This window comes from Delphinus delphis, chromosome 3 (genome assembly GCF_949987515.2).
Source record: "Delphinus delphis chromosome 3, mDelDel1.2, whole genome shotgun sequence".
Taxonomy (NCBI): Eukaryota; Metazoa; Chordata; class Mammalia; order Artiodactyla; family Delphinidae; genus Delphinus; species Delphinus delphis.
In genome coordinates, this window is record NC_082685.1 from 155,523,249 (window position 1) to 155,540,843 (window position 17,595).

Here is a 17,595-nt window from a genome sequence, read left to right on the forward strand (position 1 = left end):
AATAGGTGATGACAGTAAAGATGTAGAAATGAAGACTCTAGATGGATCTGTTTGTACATCAGTGTGCCTGTTTGTACATGCCTATAAGAAATGCTTCAGCAGACAATAAAAAGTTCAAAATTTGTTCTTCTTTCTCTTTATAGTGTAGCTCTTTAGAAATATATAACCTGATGGACTTAATCAATAATAGTCACATACTAAATAAAATGGGCTTCTAATTTATCAAATCATTATTTTTTACCATGAAACTGAGTCAAACATCTATACTTTTAAAGGACTATGAGAGTTAGAATGAGAAAAAAAATGTGGCTAACGTGCCCATTAGTAAAAGTGCAAACCAGGCAAATGTTATATGCTAACACTTCATTTCTTTCCAAAATTATGTTTTAAAATTGAAGAGTGAGATTTATCTTTTATTTTTTGCATAAAACATGGAAAGCAGCAACAAACAAAAAAACAACTTTATTATCACCTTAAAAATGAGAACAGGCCTGCTCTTCAATAAAATGGTAAGATCAAAAGGCTATCTAATTAAAAAAAAAATTCCAATGGGTGACATGCATTTCTGAGAAAGGATAAGACACATAAAGTGTTTCATCTAAGACATAACAATGGGAAATAGACTTAGCTACTATAAAATTAAGTTGGATCAAAACAGCTTAAATTTGATGACTTATTAAATGCCAAGTAAGGGCTAGCATGCTAACTTGGAATCCCTGAAAGCCCCAGACATAAGAGACTGCCTTCCCTCGTCAACCCTTTTCATAGGTCAATTGCTCATGAGAGGGACTGAGAACAGGGAAGGTAGACATACCAACTTCACAGGATGCATGGCTTGCTGATGTTTGGGGCTGAAGAAGGAGAGCCTAAAGCAACCTGCCTGTTCACCAAACCTGCATGACTGCAAGGTAAGGATTGGCCGCCCTGAGCAGTGTGCAGGAAAACCATCCACACTCAACCTGGATCTTGATGTGATGAAAGATGCAGCTCTCTGCTACTGGGGAAAGGAAAGAAATTGAACACCATCTGCCCCAGATCTTTCACTGCCTGAAGCAGAAAATAACTGTCACTGGGGGAAAGACAGAATATGACCAATATTCCCCAACCCCATACATCAATACAAGGCCAAGACTGACTACCACTGGGAGGGGGCCAGAAAGACTCTGCCCTAAAAGACTTTGACCTAAAAGGCAAAGCTCTCTGATGCTATGGGAGGTACAGAACACTTACCTACCATAGCCTCTTTAAATTCATGGCATTAAGCCATCAGCCCCTAAAGGCTGAGCAGGACACACACCCATCTCTGACAGTACATCAGTACGAGGCAAACACTTGCTACAGTTGAGAGAGTACCAGGAAATCTCTTTGGGTTCAGGACTTTGTACTGAATAGGAGGAAGTGGTTGTTTGCTGTGGAAGAGTAGGAATGCTGAGAAAGCCTAAGACATAAGGCTCAAGGAAACAGGGCCTGTTTCAGGTTGCACTGGTAGCAGGGAAACTGAAAAATATTTTCCCCACTGGATAAGTCTTACATTGGGTAGCAAGCAATGCCCTACTGCTGAGAGAGGAGCAAAGCACAGGGAGAAACCCATCTTTAGTAAAGTCTTCCTGGGCCAGCTGAAAGCAGAAGGTAGAACCATAACACCCACAGAGATAGCCTCAATCATTCCAGGCCTCACGCTAAGCAAAAAGCAGCAGCTGTCTATCACTAGAGGATTTTCACATTCATGGGGTACTGAATATAAATAAATAAGCAAGAGTCCCTAACCCCACTCAACTACAAGCTAGATTGACATGGTATATTCAGAACAGACAAAACAAAGGAAATAATTTTGAACTTGAAGATGTGACAATAGAAATTCTCTTACCTCGAGCACAAAAATAAGACAGAGAAAAAATGGAATAAATAATTGAAAACCATGGGACAATATGAAAACATTCAAATATACAAGTACTGGAAACCCAGGAGGAGAAGAAGGAAAGAGAGAAATGGTCACAAGAAATATTTTAAGAGATTAAGGTTGAGAATTTTTTAAATGTTTAAAAACAAACAAACAAAACCTCCCACAGATCAAAGAAGTTCAAAGAAACCTGAAGTGTGATAAATGCAAATAAAAACACAGCCAAGTACCTCATACTAAAACTACTGAAAACAGGCTTCCCTGGTGGTGCAGTGGTTGAGAGTCCGCTTGCCGATGCAGGGGACACGAGTTCGTGCCCCGGTCTGGGAAGATCCCACGTGCCGTGGAGCGGCTGGGCCCATGAGCCATGGCCACTGAGCCTGAGCATCCAGAGCCTGTGCTCCGCAAAGGGAGAGGCCACAGCAGTGAGAGGCCCGTGTACCGAAAAAAAAAAAAAAAAAAAAAAAACTATGGTAAAATGGATTCTAAGTCACTAATGATTTCAGAAGTTATTCTGATGGTGCAAGTCAGTAAGTAGGTTCTGAACACCACCAAAAAGGTGAATTACCTTCAGAATTACAAAAGATTTTTGACAAAGAAATGCTGGATGTTAGTTAAAGATAAAAAAAAGAAAAATGAACTATGTATGTCAATGAAGACTGTATTCCAGCCCTTCTCAGGGCAGGATCACAGACTGGGAAGTGCTACACCAAAATTTTTTTCTAAAGCAAAGAGTATTGAGGATGAGAATAAAGACACTCTGCCTGTTGTCTAATAATCTGGAACATTTCACTAAAATACAGATCTGGTTAGCCAAATGGAAAAAGATCTTCCAGAAATTTTATATTTCCTGTAGGCATTAATAGCTATTCATTTCCCTCTAAACACTGCTTGAGCTGCATGTCACAGGTTTTGGGTAAGCCACATCAAAGACTTCATTGGAAAATACCAAGGGTCTCAAAGAAGTCCTCCCTTTCCCTGGCAGTGCCACTTCCTTTTCTCAAATTGCTAGATGAAACAGTCACACTGGAAGAAGCAGATTTGTACAATGTTGCAATCATTGAGAGACTCCAAAAAAGAGCTGAACATTTTAGAGAACTTTCATAGCATTAATTTTTAATGGACTAAGTGGGAAATTTGGAGAGGAATAATGATTGTAAGTAAACATGCAGACCAAAATGCATTAAGGAAAAGTCATATTCACTGGACCTTTGATCCAGGTCGTATTTTACTGTCCTCTGATGAGAGTTCTAAAAATAAGTACAAGTTAGCAAAGTTAACTATGACTGGAGCTATGTTCCTGAAATTCAATGCATTTTTCCACATTTTCAAATATCATTTAATCAACATAAGGTACATTTTAGTAGCTATATAATTAAGAATTTTAACATCATATAAATAAGCAAATATGTTTGCATTATGATTCATTTAAAGGCATATCCATTACTTTCCCAAACAGCAGTGATTTTTTAAAATGTTAGCTGTCTCAGATTTAAAAAGAGCAGTGAATTAAAAAAAAAAAAGTGCATTGCACGTTAAAAGCATCAATGTCATTATTTTATAACTGAGATATAATCAAAAGACTACAAGACTCTCTTTTCACCTTAACTATGACTAAACTTCACAGTGTGTTCAGTTTTCATTCTGTAACATCAAGATATACTCAAATATTAATTTGGCAACTGTATCTAGGATGTATATATATTTAAGAATAAAATTTTGTAGCTTATTAAAATGTCAAAAATAATAAAAGAACATAAGTATATTAGTTTATTATATAAAATGCCCTGCACTGGATGACTTAAACCATAGCAATTTATATTCTCACAGTTCTGGAGACTGGAAGTTCAAGATGAAGGTACAAGCAGGGGAGATGGTTCCTCCCATGGCCTTTCTCCTTGGCCTGCACATGGGCATCTCTTTGCTGTGCTTTCATATGGCCTTTATCCTGCGTGTGTACATCCCTGGTATCTCCTCCTTTTATTATAAGAACACTGATCATCATAGATTAAACTCCCACCCTTATGACATCATTGAACCCTAATTACTACTTTAAAAGCTTTATATAAAAATACAATCATATTGGGGATTAGGGCTTAAACTTATGAGTTTTGGGGGGACACAATTCAGATTATAGTAGAGGTTTTACAGCATATATAGAGGTAAAATAAACAACAACAAAAGTTGAAAGGTAATTTTGAAACATATGATAGATAAAATTTTATGAAACATTAAAATAGTTTAAACAGAATGTTCAAAGTTAAAGATCAATATTGCATTTTTAATGCAAAACATATACACACACATGCATACATGACAATAACAACAAAGATGTAACAAGATAAAATAAATTTTTTTAAAATATTTGAGTCACCCACAATTTAAGGAGAGAACAATAGACGAATAAGGATGAGACAATCAAAATCACATAGCAGTATATTAGACTTGAATGCACACATATGAATAATTCACATTACATGTAAATAGACTAAGCACTTCAATTAACAGGGAGGCATTATAAGACTGGATAAAAATAGCGAGATTCAACCATATGCCACTTATAAGAAACTTGCTGTAAATATAAAAACACAAACAGGTTGAAAATGAGAGAACGGATCTAATTTATTATTCATCCATTATGCATGAGAAAGGGACATATATCTACCATGCATTCATTAATCATAAGAAAGCCATTGTTGATGCTCTTAAATGAGGAAAAATTTAATTCAAGGTTATAAGGTAGGGCCATAAGCTTAAAAGGGTCAGTTAATTAAGAAGATATCATCCTAAATGTGAATGCATCCTATAACAAAGCTCCCAGTACAAAAAGAAGTTAGAGAAAGAACAAATACTAAAGAAGAAGGAGAAAAATAAATACCAGTAAAAATCAATGAAATAGAAAACAAACAAAAAAGAGAAAATCAGTAAATGAGAGAATGACTAAAGTGAGAAGTTGTTTCTCCAGAAATATCTATAAAATTCATGAACCCCTAGCAAAATAATGAAGAAAAAAGGAAACAGAAAAAAAAAAAACAGATTACGAATGTCAAGAATTAAAGCAAAACGACCTACTACATATCTCATAGACGTTAAAATAACAAGTGGTATGTTGAAGAATTCTATGCCAATAAATTTGAAATCCAAATGGAAAAAAAAAAAAGTACTCTAAAAGACACACATAACCAACACCTATTCAAGAAGAGTGGCTAACCTAAATATTTGTATGTCTATGTGAATATTTAGTTCATAAATATCTTCCCACAATATAGCACCAATTCTAGATTGCTCCACTGATGAATTAAATTAGGCATTTAAAGAAGAAAGAATAGCAATTTTTGTAAGGTTTTTCATAAAGTAGAGAAAGAGTAAAGGTTTCTCAACTCATTTGGTGAGGCCACTACAACCCTGATAGCAAAACCAGACAATGGTATTGCCAAAAAAATTGCATAGTATGTTTTATGAAAACAGATGCAAAAGTTATTAAAGTATTAGTGAATCAAATCCATCATTCTAGGAAAAGGAAAACACAGTATTATCATATGAGGTGTATAACAAGGATGAAAGAATAGATTATCATTCAAAAATTACTGTTTCATACCATTATCAGATTGAGTGAATATTATTTACTTCAATAGAGGCAAGGAAAATATTGACAAGGTAAAATACACATTTTTCATTAAATATCTCAGCAAATTATGAATGGAAGGAGGTTTCCTCACCCTGATAAAGGACACCAATGAAAAGCTCACAGCTAATATTTTAATGTTAAGCTGGGAAACTAAAGTAAATCCACATCAGTTTAAGGAGAACTGACCTCTTACTGGTATATTTCTACAGTTTTTTAAATCTTCTTCAATTTATAACATCAAAGCTTTATAGCTTAGAGTCTATAAAATCTTGCACTGTTAAATTTGTACTTTGGTATTTGATAATTTTTGATGCTGTTTTAAATGTCAGCTTTAGTATTTCATTAATATACATAAATACAATTTATTTTTAATAGTAACTGTATCCTGAAACATTGCTATATCCACTTTTTATATTTTATTACTTTTCTTGTAAATTCTTCAGTTTTCCATGAATACATAATCTTCTCAGAATTCAGAGCTTTGTTTCTTCTTCCTAATAGCTATGCCTTTTATTTCTTTTTTATCTTAATGAAGTGACTAATATACATCTAGTATAAAATTAATAAAGTTGAAGTGAATTGATTAGGAAAGACTGTGAGGGAAATTTCTGGGGTAGTGAAAGCATCAGTATTCTGTGTCTTGATATGCATTCATGAAAACTGACTGAACAGTACTTAATAGTTGAACATTTCACCTTATATAAATTATACTTTGATTTTTTTAAGTCAGCAATATGAAAAGGCATAAGTGAATAGAACACAGAAATTTAATTTTTGAATATTCATTTGTATTTTTTAATTTGATACTATTTGCAAACTACATCATAGATCTATTTCTTTTAAATGTAATTGAACACTTACTGCTGTGGTTGATTGCATCATTGGTCCCAAATCTTCACTTCTCTGTATTCATGACCTCTGCCATGTAACCTTGTAGTGTTCGTACACTCTGATTCTACACTTGTTTATGTGCATTAATTTGGCCAGTAGAGGAAGGTGGAAGTTACATGGTACTAGTTCTACGCCTAGGCCTCAAGAGGATCTGTGCGTTTGCACTTGTTGTAGTTCTTCTTTGTATTCCCATCAGAACTTGTATGTGCTATCCTGTTGGAGGATGAGGAGCTTGTAGAGCAGATCTGATCCTACTAAGCCATTGCTGTCAAGACCAGCCTAGATTGGCTGAGAAGCAGCCAGCCCCCCAAAATATCCATGAGTGGTTCAAGATCATGTGAATCACCTAGGTGCCCTCAACTGAATCTACATATCATAACAGCAAATGCTTATTATTTTGGTGGTTGGTATACGTATTATCATGTCATTAAATAAGTGAAACACTGGTAATTTATTTTCTTGATTACAAGTAGCTTTTCTTTCCCTACATGATATTGGCTTTCAGAATATTAATGAAAAATATATTTGAATTATATGGCTATTCATGCTGCTAACATCTCACATACCTAGCAACTAAAGAACAGAAAAAAATATATTCTTAAAAAAATTAGACATGATGAAGAGCGGCCCCCGCTTGCCGCAACTAGAGAAAGCCCTCGTACAGAAATGAAGACCCAACACAGCCAAAAATAAATATAAAAATAAATTAATTAATTTAAAAAAATTAGGAAACAGTGCATAAATATAAACATTAAACATTTAGGACTTGCAACAAAACATTAAGAGGCTGAGAAATAATGTTTTACATTTTCATTTGGTTTTATATCTCTATTTTCTATTCTATAATATTACAACTAAGCAGTATATTATTTGGATTTTTATTCCATTCAGCTATATAAAATTCCTAATTCTAGAATAACGTAATTAAAATATGTTGCTCTGAGTGTCAGACAAGCTCAGCAGAAACTGAATCCTTTGCCTGCCTACTGTAGAAAAAGACTTATCTATGAATTTGGCACTGGCCTCAAGAGTAGAAAAGCACAGGTTTACTAAATGCAAGACAATCCCTGGTTCAGGTAAGGACAGGAAGGGAAACAGAAAGAAACAGAGAAAAATATATTTAAAGATCTATTAACTAGAGCAGCGCTCCCCAATGTTTTTGGCACCAGGGACTGGTTTCCTGGAAGACAGTTTTTCCACAGATCGGGGGGACGGGGGCGAGGATGATCAGGCAGTAATGAGAGAGAGGGGGAGCGGCAGATGAAGCTTCACTTACTTGTCTACCACTCACCTCCTGCTGTGTGGCCTGGTTCCTAACAGGTCACGGACTGGTACTGGTAGGTGGCTTGGAGGTTGGGCACCCCTGAACTAGATGATTCTAGGACGTCTTGTAAGACCATTTTTTAAAAGTCACTAAAAAACTACTTGTGATTCAATGTGAATTGTGATATACATCTAAACATTACATTGAAACCCCCAAATTACCTGGCATAAATAATAGAAAGTGTTTAAATGTCCAACGATGTTGAGTAAGGAAAAAATGCTTTAAAATCTTATATTTAAATATAGTATCTATTTTATTAAGAAACCTTATACCATAATTGGCAATAAAGTTAAAAATTTTACAATAATTTTATCAATCTATTGCCAAATTCTACCTTTTTCAGGAAAGTTTACATATCTGTGTTCCATTTCATTTCATAGACTTGCTTATCATTTTTTTATTCAACAAACTGTTGAGCATCTGTTACATATGTGGCACCAATGCGATGTATGAGCTGTCAATTAAAAATATAAATGGTTTCTGAATTAATCATGATTAAAATCTGTTTTTAAAAGGTGAGTGTATTTTGGGAGGAGTTATAATAATGTTACATACCTTTCAAGTAGAATAACATTAATATGTAAAATCGTATTAATCCTCCACAGAAACTCTATTCAAATGTCTAAGAATCTAATATCTTAAATTGAGAAACTGGTTTATTCTGTTAGTGGTCTATTATATATTTAATACCTTTTCACTGTATCATAAAAGAATAATGTATACTAATGATTCCTACTGAAACAGAATTCTTCTAAATGGATTAATATATTTGAATACTTGAAAATGGCAAAATACTTTCTCTCATAGGGATTTACTATTACTAATACTATGTACATATACACAAGTGATTTTGGCTGTGTTCCATGAAAACTCTTAAAAACACAGTCCATAGGCATGGCATATTTGGCCAGTAGGCTGAAATTTGTGGGCCACTGATCTAGAGTATATTACATCCAATATTTTAAACACAGTTCTTACATATTAATACTTTTACATAATCCAATTAAAGTGAAGTACTGAAGAAATGAAATTAAAAATATTAAATACAAACACAGGTTTTTATTTTCAGGATCATCAGAAAACTCTCTCAATTAGATATTAACATATAGAAATGCTCACTTGCAATCTCACGCTATCTAGGCAGAGCAGTGACAGTCATTGGACCAGCATGATCTGTGGTCCACACTTGAGAACCTCTGCTCAGAGCAAAAGGCAGTGCCTTGCATCTCTCTAGATGAAGTCCATTGCTTCTAGATGACATTGGACGAGTACTCTTCACATCCTAGCTTGTTAGTTTTTTGTCTTTTCACATATATTTTTTAATGAAATACACTTACAAACATATGTTCAGCTCATTTAAAGGTAGTGAGTGTTCTTTGATGTACTGATATGTAAAGTTATTAAAAAACATCTTTGACCAGAAACTGTAGTTTATCTCTGTCATTCATGTATTCACCATAAGCTATACTTTCTTTGTTTTTAAGCTTAGATTGATACCACCATTCCTCCTGGCTATCTCTAAACATGTTTTCACTACTTTATACCTATTGTTTAGCTTTTTCCCCAGCACACGGTAGAAACACAAAAGCAACTACTGAACATAATCGTTAACCAATTGGACGTTACATTTTTTTTTCTTAAAAGTTATGTTAATGTTATAGGTGAATATATACTTTTTGAAAATCTAAGTATAAAGAATAAAACATTAAAATTTCACTTGATATTCCTTTCTATCTCTGTATAATTATATTTGACCTTTGTGCTTACCATTACAGAGTTGGTTGATTGGCTAACTTCTATTATTTTCTTCCTTTTGACCTTCAAAAACTAGACAGCCTGATTAGTGATAGCTGGAAAGATGCAATCTCTGCAATTATTTTTTTAAATCAACTCATGAGCAATATTTAATTTATTTGTATGGTAGTATCTGGTTCCTTGTCTGAATTGAGTAATTATGAAATATGCTTTGTTCTAGGCAGAATTAATAGAAATTACTTATGATGGTAGAATGAGCAAAATGCACTAAAAGGGAAAGAAAAGTACAAAATCAATTTATCTGAAAGAATAAAGACTATATTTAAATTTAACCTCATTTTCCATTATATAAATCTTTGATTACTTGAAATATGAAATTTATAATTATGAAGACAAATTGTTTTAAATAATAATTAGAGGCAAGAGTTTTCTGAAAAGCTTTAAGGTCAATAAAATGACCACAGAAAGGTAATCAGTGAGTTGTAAAAGGGTTAAAAAAGAGTATACAATTACAAGAGACTGAGGTTATAGAAGTTTTAGTAAGCATATTATAGAAAAAAATTGAGCAATTTACATTAAATAAAATTAAAGTAAAACATTTTATATAATTAAATTTAAAAGAGAATTACTGATGTGAACTCATTCTATTAAAAAATAAATTATTTTTGGCTTTGTAAATAACCTCAGTGGCCTAGAGATTGGGCCAGCCTACCAAGTGCCAGTACTGTGGAATGATAATAAATGCATTCTAGTACCCATATTTTCACCAGTAATACTATTTCTCATTAATATCTAAATCTCCTTTGACAGTGCTGCTTCCATGAACTGGGATGCAAAAAACTCACTTTCCTTAGTATTTTTATAGGGAATATCACTAAAAAGTCAAGTATTGAAAATTCTATTATCTAGTCAATGAAGACATGAAGAAATTAAGTCAAGAAAAGGAGCTCATAATTAAAATAAAATAAATATATATTCTGAAATTAAACTTCTAAAATTTCTATCTTGTACCTAATATTCTGTGAGTTTCTTCAACTTCTGTTTGTGAATATGTGTGCAGATAATGAACTAAGCATATATCCAAAAAAAGGCAATCGTATAATTCACTGAGTTGTAAAAAAAACCCACAATACTAATATATTTTGAATAACTTGTTCTTTTATGATTATATGTTCTTTTATGATTAAGAAAACAAACAATATTATTATTAAAAGCTAATCATATAATTAATCAAGATTTGGAAAACTACCTTTAAATAGGAGTCACAGAACCATTCTTGATTAACACTTTAATAGTTTACTGAAATTTCATATTCATATTTATTATCTTTCATAGATGTAACACTTGGCTAGGGAATTTGGAGAATTTTAATGTACAAAATACTATTTTATGGTGACAAGAGACTGATGATATAATAAAGAAGAGAATATATTATAATGCTGAATTTTTTTCTAAGGAGATTTTTTTTTCTACATAGAAAATCTTCATGCAGAGACTGGCACCAAACTGGCCTTAACAATATGGGAAACCATACAGGAAATGATGGTGAACTTAGTTCCTGCTATCAGGAAGCTTACAGAATCTCTGCTATTCCTGCCTCCTTTTCTTAACTCTATAATGGCATGTATAAATGTTCCATTACATCGCTTTCAAAAAAAAAAAAAAAATGGGAAACCAAGGATGAGACTTGAACCAGAAAGGAAAAGAGAAGGAAGAGCATGAGCTCTTCCTGGTTAGATAATATTGTTAGAACAATTATCTTCAAAGTTCAAGAAACAATATTTTTTTTTAGAAAAGCACGAAAGAGGAAATAAAAGATTTGAGGTTAAGAAATGCATTCTCCAATTAGAAAAGAATCTCTAGGCAATGCAGTGCAGTGTTTTATCTTCCCATCGTTTTTGCTTTCATTAATGAGGATACCATTATAGTAAATTGCCACTTATACAACAAATTATTTACAAAATTTTATAACAGTCTATGAATATGTTAATAACATAATATTTTAAAATAATCAAAGAAAAATATCCAAGGTAGAGGAATCCAAGGATCAATTCATCCCCACTCCTAATTCATCTCCATATAAAAAAGTACCTAAACTCTTTTTCCTGTGCTTCTCATATACCCATCCATAACTTTAAATTATATGCCTATACTGCAATAATAAATTATCATTTTAAACACCTATTAATTTCCTATTGTAAGAGATGACGATTTATTTCTCTTACCACGTCATACCATTTTCCCCCTCCTTACATCTGCAATTATTGTTAAATCACCACTGGGTTAAATCAATATGCAGGGCTTATTTTGATTTTAGGTACATATATTTACACTTTTGAGCTGCTCAGTGTATTATTGTTAAATTACCTTTCATGCACAACTTGTTTTATATATATATATATATATATATATATATATATATATCTCTTTACGTATAGTTTTGCTCTATTTCCAAGAGAATTCTCTCTACATCTTCTTCAACCTCTCAGTCAAATTTCCACACTAACTTGTACTACCTGTGATTTCAGTTTATTTTCTGGAGAAAAAATGTTTAATGCTGCAATCTTTTCTCCTCACTCTAAGAGCCTAAGAGTGAGTTGCTTGGAAGGAAATGCCTGTTCCAGCATCCTGGGCATTTTCTTACTTTCCCAGATCTGCTGAGCATCTTCCTTTGAAGAGGCTACTCTATCTTCTTCTTTCACTTTTTATTCTTTCATTTTAATTAGTTTAGCTTCCTAAGAAAGAGTACATGAGAGATTTTTGTGTTTTGTGTGTGTTTTATTTTGTTTGTTGAAATATCTATACCTGAAATCTCTTTATTTTGTTATCCAATTTGTTTGATCAGTTGCCTGAGTATAGGATTCTAGATTGAAATTATTTTTCTGGGACATTAAAGAGAGTTGATGCCCTTTAAAGTTAAAACCACCTCATTATTCATGCTAGTATATCTTCTTTCCCTGTTATTCTTTTTTGGGGGACATCCAAATGTCCCCCAACCAATGAATGGAGAAACAAAATATAATATATCCAATAAATGGAACATTATTATATTGCTCTTCCCTTGTCCTTCTACTCTTTCTTCTTTTACTGATATCTCTATCAATTATTTAAATCAGTGTTTGCAGTTGTAAGCTCAGCATACATAATGGCTCATCCAGCACAATTTAACTGGTCATTAGTGATAACTTGAGGACATTTGCTACTAACTGATATATGAATACGAGACAATCATACCATAATGTTATATAATTTCATATTTACTAGGATAGCTTTAATCAAAGTGACAGATAACATGCGTTGGTGAGAATGTGAGAAACTAGAATCCTCATATTTGACTAGTAGAAATGTAAAATGGTAAAGCCACTTTAGAAAAGTCTGGCAGTTTCTCAAAAGATTAAACATAGAATTGCTACATGACTTCATAATTCCTCTCCTAGAAATATACCAGAGAAATAAAACACATGCACACAAAGTTTATAGAAGCATTATTTATAACAGCCAAAAAATGGAAACAAGCCAAATGTCCGTCAACTGATGAATGGATAAATAACTTTTGGTATCTCCATACAATGCAACATTATTTGTTAATTTAAAGGAATGTAATACTGATACATGCAAGAATATGAATGAACATTGAAAACATTATGCTAAGTGAGAAGAGTCAGTTGCAAAAGATCACATATTGTATGATGTCATTTATATGTAATGTCCACACTGACAAATCTATAGAGACAGAGAGTAGATTGGTATTTGCCTAGGACTGGCACTGGGGTGGAGGGTGACAGCTAATTGGTCAGGAGTTTCCTTTTGTGGTAATAAAAATGTTCTAAAATTGATAGTGGTGATGATTGCAAGACTGTGAATATACTAAAAACACTGAATTATATACTTTGATAAATGAATTCTATGGTATGTGAACTAAATTTCAATCATATATATATATGGTTGAATTCCTAAAATATATCTGAAAATAATTATTTGTTTGAGACACACTCAAACTGACTTGAAAATAACAGCTTTCTGTAATCTTGTGTGACTTTTTCTGAATTTAATAAATTATTTTACCTTGGATAAAAAGCAGTAAGTGTACCAGAAATGACTTGTTATATTTGTGTATAATAAGCCAAATTAATAAGCTCACTTTTATACTCAAACATATGCCAGATCTGACCTTTCCTTCTGAGTTGCCAATTTAAGAAAAAAATAGCATTTTATTACTGGAATTCCTTGCAGTAATTGGACCAAACTTCTCATCTTGATTCTACCTAGAAATGATATGTCACTGAATCTTCATACCTTGAACACTGTCTGTGATAAAAGTGACTCATATGAACCACTGTACAGCAATTTTTACATTTAAATAATTTATGAAAATGCCAGTGGGCTTCTATTCCAAACTGTAGTTGTCAGCACCAGAAAATAATTATAATGTGTTGAAAGATAATGAGCCACAGGAACATTTAAGAAACTTTTAAATTAGCATAGTTAAAACAATTTCATTCAAAGCCCAGTTAGAATTTAAGAACATTGTTCTAACTTGATTGTGCTATGATTGTAGTGCTTTCATCATTCAATGTAGATTAACATAATTTTGACATTTCATCATAATAATTGTGAGCTACATTCTTTCATAAATCACAGAAGCACCTGTTTCCTCCTTCTATCTATAAAGAAAACAAATTAACTAGTTTGAACCAAGTGAAAAACATCCATTTCCGTCTCTTATAATCTTAGAAACTGGATTTATTTCTCAAAGTGAAATTATTAGGGCCATAATGAATAAATTGGTAATGATAATGACCATTGTACAATGTTAAAAGGACTTCTTCACTTTTTTTTTTTTTACAGTATATTTGCTTTACAATGTTGTGCTAGTTTCTGCCATACAGCGAAGTGAATCAGCTATATGTGTACATATATCTCCTCCCTCTTGGACTTCCTTTGCACACTCCCCTCCCCCCCAGCATACCACCCATCTAGGTCATCACAGAGCATCGAGCTGAGCTCCCTGTGCTATATAGCAGCTTCCCACTAGCTATCTAATATTTTACACATGGTAGTTTTTTAATGTGGTGTGTAAATAACTCAGCCTAGATATTTTGTAATTTTGGTTGAACAATTTATATATACATAAATTTTAACATTTTAAAGTAAAATTTACCCTAAATTTTATAATAATGTTTATAATAATGTACATGAGAACTACCTTCTATACAATTTCATAATGATTATGAGAATACAAGTGGTCCTATTCCATGGAATCTGCTTGTGAGATTAAAAAAAAATGTGGGAGGGGAGTGTTATAGGCTGAATTTCCCTCTCCCCAAGAGGTGATTAACTTAAAATGAGGTTACTTGGGTGGGCTCTAATCTATTATGACTGTTGTCCTTATAAAAAGAGGATGTTAGGACACATACAGAAACGTGAAAGATACACACACAGAAACGATCATGTGAGGACACTATGGGAAGGTGGCCATCAGCAAGCCAAGGAGAGAGACTTCAGAAGAAACCAAACCTGCCAACACCTTGATCTTGGATTTCTAGCCTCCAGAACTATGAGGAAAAGAAAATATATATGTGTGTTGTTTAAGCCATCTAGCTGTGGTATTTTGCTGTAGCAGCCCGAGGAGATTAATATAGGAGATGTTTGCCAAGAAGTCAAAGCATGATTCTGTAAGGTTTAAATACTTAATGATCTAGTGCATTTGCTTGTGTATAAGAGAGAATGGTGTTTAAATTTCTTGCTTAAAATGGCATATATTTTCAACATTTTACATATACTCATCAAATACTGTACATGTTTAAGATGCTGACTATTGACACTCAGTGTCTATTCCCACTTCTTCCTAAGATCACTCCTGTATCATTGAGAACAGAAGATTAAATCTACATTTTACAGACTTGCATGTAACCAGAGGACTGGGCATAATTTAGTCTCTGTCTTCTTGATTCAGTTGTGTGAAATGCATAAGGCAGAAGGACAGAGGAGGCAACATTTCAACAGCAGTGCAAATTTACAGGTAATCTTTAGCAGATTACAGTTTCAGCAGGCAAAGCCTATGTCTGCTAGACTAAGCACAAGCTTCTTGAGTGTGGGTAGGTCTATGCCTATAGTAGTAGTATCAGTGACAATAGGAACTTCTTGGCTCATGCCATGGCAGCAATGCTTGTTTTTCCTGCACAGGTGGGGTTTCATGTATGGGCCTTACTGTTTCTTTTGGAATTTCCAAGGTAAAGAATTTAGGAAATCATTTTTCTACTGCATGCCAGAGCATCCCCTTCAAAATAAAGAGTAAATAATTGCATTTTAGAGCTTCTACAGCTAGGAAAGAAGAATAATTCCTGGTAGGACTTTAGGTTTTGGAAGCATCGTATTTCATGCTTGACAATACTGTTCCAACCAATGTAGCATTTGACACAAAAAGCTTCTAGTTTTAAAGCCTGTGGCCAAAGAACTTATATCTGACTTGCAGTATAAGCAGGCCTGCTGCTTAGACCATATGATCTAACAGACCCTAGGATTCTAGAGGTGTCTGTCATAAAGACAACGGGTGGGTCATCTGTAAACCCAATAAAAAAAAAATGCAGTGCATATTCCCAGTGTTTCAGAGCAAGAGCATTCTATCTACACCTGAGTGGCCAACACCATTCATAACATAGCTACTGGACCCTGTTGAAAACCTGAGTGCCAAACCATGGAACATCAAGACACCATGTAGCCAAAACTTCCCATTATGTAATTATTATCAAGCCACCAAAAGTGGAAAATGACTGTATTAGTGAGAACTAAAGAGTCCCCCAGCAGTGATGAAGGGAAATCCTTCCAGGAGCCAAATCTTAGTAACTTGTACTTTTTCATTTACATTATGTGGAAAGATAAGTTGAATGAGTTAAACGTTTACATGAGTTCATGATGGTAGCAGACAGCATGTCTAGTTGGTCAGGTACCTAGGAGTAGAAATTTTGGAAATTTGGTGAAAAGTTGTTCTGGAGAAGCATGTGGGTGATGCAATGGGAATAGGCAAAAAATGTGAGAATGTTCACATTATATATTAATGTCCATCAGAGATCATCATCTGTGGAAGAGGTAATAAACAACCCAGTGGACAGTTTGACTCAGACAGTAGATTTCAGTCAGCCCCTAGTCTCCAACACACCATTGCTTTCACTATGAAATAGAGATGCCAAAAATCTGACCTATCTACAATAGAGATGAAAGCTGAGCTTCTGATATAGAATCATTTAAGGAGTTCTACAAGTCACTTAGCCTCCATAAACAAACCATCCAGAGGCCACTGGTTAGATAGAGTGTTAAGTGCCTGACTTCCTAAATTAAAAATTCAATCCAGAGAGCTGGATTGAAGAGACAGGAAATCAAATATGGAAACAAGTTGCAGAAAAAGAATTATCAAGCAAAACGAGAAGTACTGTAAACAGTCCTAGAAACTCAATTACATGAGCAACTAATAAAAATAAATACTCATAATTTATATTTTATATATCTATATAATCTCAAAGAGATAAAGAATGTCATCTTTACAATTACAGTAAAAATCATTTAAAGACAAGATGGCTATATAGAGAGGCAATTAAAGGGTTTGTTTAAATCAACAAAAGGGAAAATCTGCGGAAGAGAGAATTACAAAAGTTTTAACCTAGAAGTAAGATAATAATCCAGAATGGAAGTGAAGCAATAAAGAGAGGAAACTTTTTTTTTTCTTTTTTGACCACACCATGTGGCATATGGGATCTTAGTTCCCCGACCAGGGATCGAACCCATGTCCCCTGCATTGGAAGAGGGAACCCTTAACCACTGGACCGCCAGGTAAGTCCCTCAAGAAAACTTTTTTAATAAGGAAGTTAAAAATATGCAAAATAACTTGAAAAGAAGCAATACAGTATTTAGGAGGAGTTCCAAAAGGAACAAATAAACGAAATGAGCGATACAAAATATCTGATGAGAAAAAGGAACCCAGAAGGAAGTAGCCAGAAAGCCATGGTAAGGAAAAAATAAAATTTAAATAAAAATTTAAATACACTCAGTCTAAATAAATAGTGATATAAAAATGAAACAGTAGTCTGTTTGAAAATGAAG

General features: G+C 33.5%; 1 pseudogene; it reads left to right on the plus strand.

Moving 5' to 3' along the window:
- Positions 1-2,371: 2,371 nt before the first annotated feature.
- On the plus strand, positions 2,372-3,007 carry LOC132422307 (UBX domain-containing protein 2A pseudogene; annotated as a pseudogene).
- Positions 3,008-17,595: the final 14,588 nt, after the last annotated feature.